General features: G+C 50.2%; 1 pseudogene; it reads left to right on the forward strand.

The window, feature by feature from the left end:
• Positions 1–748: 748 nt before the first annotated feature.
• The window catches only part of LOC119231484 (tektin-1-like), a 17,927-nt pseudogene continuing 14,959 nt past the window's right edge, over positions 749–3,716 (forward strand).

Below are 3,716 nucleotides of genomic sequence, written 5' to 3' on the forward strand. Positions count from 1 at the left end.
TGAACAGCCATTCTTTCTGTGAGATGCTCCAATGCACCCCTTTTCTTGACTCAGACACCCAGAAGCTTGTTGCTATTACACTTGCCCCTTTAGGAACCGTAACTGGTAGACATTGAAGGAAAGAGTGAGTGGCTTTGCTGGGACCCAAGAACTCAAGCAGGGCTCTAGGTAGGTGGCAGGGGACTTGTTGCTTATGTTGAAATTCCTGAACTCTGCTGTGCACATTACCCTTGGGGGGCCTGTCTCTCCCCAACCATAGCATTCAGCTGGGAACATCATATTTGCATCACTGGCCCCGCCCCTCCCCTTGATGGGCCAGAGCGAGCTGTTAATGGAAGCAGAGCCAATGAGCTCCTCACCTGAGGAACCTGGACTTGGGACTAGGATATTTCACTTCCCCTGCCTCCCCTGCAGCTGCTCTCTTGGATGGAGATTTAGGCTTCAGCATAAGGATGACAGCTGCTGTCTCTCATGGGACAGGAAGCAGGAAACTAGTTTGCAGCAAGAGAAAAATTAGAAGCCGGCACAGCAAGAGGAAGAAAGAAGAAAGAACTCCCTGCAACTCTCCCTTCCTCAGCTCCAGGCTGTTTCTGGGGCTCCCGGGTTCCGACAGACAGTCAAGCACCCTCAGATGGCATTCCCCTTTCTGATCACTGATACCCAGTGGCTTTTGCGTGGCTGCCACCCAAGTGAGTTGTAACTTGGGTCATGCTGCTTGACTGGATGAGTGTGCGGAGACAGGTGGGCGATGGCGGTGCCCCTGAGTAGGATCTGATGGAGGAGTAGACATTTGCTGGGTAGAAAGGGAGTGGAGCATTCCAGGGAGAAGCACAGCATGCACAAAGACAGGTGTAAAGGGCAGGACTGGACACAGTGCAGGTTTTCTGATCCCATGCAGACCGGGTAAAGGAGGAGTCAGAGTCCTCAGTAGTTTTGCTGGTTTTTTATTTGGGATTCACCAGGCATATGGCAGGCAGGGGTGCTGGCTGGGGGGCTGGGAGGCAGGCAGGCCTCCCAGCCCCCAGCAAGTCTTCACTCTATCTGGGCTCTCCGGCCTTCTCTGCTTCTCTTTAGGCTTCTGCTGCTGCTTTCTCGGCTTCTCTTTCGGCTTCTCTTTCAGCTTCTGCTGCTGGTGTCCCCGTGACGCCGCCCTTAAAAGCACAGTCTTAGCTCAGCTGAATCCCATCTACCTATGCCCACACCCTATTCCAGGTGCCCGCCATCAGGCATGCATTCAGGACCGCCAGGATCCATCATCTATCCTGATGGCGGAAGGGCAGAAAAGCCTGATATTTTCTTTACCCTACAACAGGGGTCTCAAACTGCTGAATCGTTTCCCAAGAAAGGCATGTGGGTCCCTGTATAGGACATTATAATCTCAAATCAAAACCAAAGAGGACTTGTTATATGGTAATCAGGATATACCACTGGTAATCTCAACAATTATGACAACCGTTAACATGCTCAGTGCTTATAATGAGTTTATGCAAACTGTTATTATCCCTGTTTTTACAGGTGGGGCAACCAAGGCTCAGAGGCATCACACAGAGAGGATTAGGACCCATGCAGGCCAGCTCCCGCACAAACACTCCTGAAACCTCATGCCCCACCATTTAGTATCAAAGAGAGATTTTTAGATGGAGAAACTGGGGGCAGAATTAATGACTTAGTGACTCAATGCCATAGAGACTGAGCTTAAGTTTCCAAATCAGACTTGAGAGCTTAATACTTTGATCTTGGGAATTTCCTGTGATGACCTAAATTCTATTCATGGTAAGCTTGGAAAGAGGTTGGCAACCCCAGTCCCAGGTGAATACTAAAAAAGCATGTTTATGTCAGGGAGCCATAATTAGGGACTGATTTCCCAAAGGCAGAAGAGTTAGGGAAATTGTGAAATCAGTAATGTGAACTGATCTGGTATCTTGGTTTCCTAACCACCTACATTTGTGGGAGCGGGCTGTACCTGATTTGACTCCAGGGATACCTCTGGTCAGTAAAGAACTGAGGCTCCTGTGCACACCTTGGCTCCATGCTCTTGGACAGCCACCCCATTCAGTACCCCAAGGCAGAGGAAATAGTGTTCCACTCTTGCTGCCTCACGCAGGAGCCATGCCCAATGCCCAGGGTCTTCCTTGTCCACCTTCCAGAAGACTCCACCAGTTAATTCATTCCCAGCTTCCTTGCAGCTAGGGGTGGCCATGTGACTCAGTCTGGCCATGGAGGCAAAAGCGAAAGTGGACTGGGGGCTTCTGAACATGACTTCTGACACTGGCACTGTCCCTCACTCCACTTCCTCCTGCCTTAGCAGGGCCAAGGTGTTTGAGGTTACAGCAATCTCTAGACAAAGAGTTCGGGGAAAGACCAAGAGGCCAGTCCCACCCCTGGGGAGTCCCCAACAGAATCTGAGTCAATTAACTCTAGACTTTCCACTACAGAGAAAATTAATCCCTTACTGTCGGTGCTGCTGACACTTAGACTAGATGATAGCCCTGTCTAAGAGCCGGCGCTGGGACTAACCAGCTAATGCAAGGACTAACTTCCAAGGACTAACCAGCTAATGCAAAGTTTTAATTGTTCTCTCTCATTTCCACCTCCTCTCCCACCTCCCCCTCCTTTTGGACTGAACCTGGTGTTGAACAAAATCTAGCAAAAAGGATGGAGAGCTCCTCTGGCCAAAGTGGAGTCCTGCCCACAGTTTGCCACAGCAGTGTTCCCCAGGAGGCTGCAGAGAGAGTAGTTAGAAACCACTGATCTTACCCAAAACAGAGGCCTGGCAAGCACCAGGCTGCACACTAGCAATCTGGAGCAGGGGTGCCGGGGCACAGGGCTCCCACTCATACAAAGGCTCTCATCCCTTCCAGCAGAGCTTTACAATTCGTAATGTGTTTTGCCAACAGGATCTCAAAGGCAGAAACCGGGGCACAGAAACGTGAACTGGCATGTCAGAGGTCACAGGCTAATGAATTCCCAACGCTCTGGATCTCAGGTTTTCAGATCTGAAACCTCAAAGTACATCCAGGAATTTTGGCAAGTCTTAAAAAAATGAAAATATTAGGAAGAATCTCACAGACATCCTAAAGTGGGGGCGGATTTGTTTGTTCATCTAACTGTAGTTGGGTTGCTATGCTCCCCTGTAGGGAGGCAAAGCAGATCTCACTCTCACCAGCACGGCCCCCTGCACAGGAGAAACCAATGAGTCTTTTGTCACTCAGAAAAAGTATCCTTGCATCTATCACACACCAGGTCTGTGCCCACAAAATATGTGTGTGTTGCTTATTCATTCACACTTTCTAGGTTCCAGTGCACGGTGCCAGAGATTGCGCCCCGCACAGAGATTTAGAGGCGAGTTAGCACTCCCAAGGCTCTTGAACCCAACCCAGAGGCAGACAGCACACAGAAACAACAGTCAATTCAGGGGAAGTGCTGTGATGGAAATAGACAGGGTGATGTGCTAGTGAGTGACAGGCAGTGGCCACTTTAGATTGAATGTTGGATGGTGGGAGGAGGCTTCTGATGAGCTGACAGCAGAGCTGAGATGAAAGTGACCTGAAGGATCACATGAGTGTCTGGGGAAAGCAATCTTGCCTGGTCTTTGCAATGAACAAAGAAAAGGCCAGTGTGGGTGAAGAATAGGGGAAGGGCCTCCCCTGGTGTCACAGTGGTTGAGCGCTGGGTTGCGAGGCTGCCCGCAGCCTCTTCAGAGCCAGTTCGATCCA

Source organism: Talpa occidentalis, unplaced genomic scaffold (genome assembly GCF_014898055.3).
Source record: "Talpa occidentalis isolate TD23 unplaced genomic scaffold, MPIMG_talOcc4v2.1 talOcc4.7, whole genome shotgun sequence".
Classification (NCBI taxonomy): domain Eukaryota; kingdom Metazoa; phylum Chordata; class Mammalia; order Eulipotyphla; family Talpidae; genus Talpa; species Talpa occidentalis.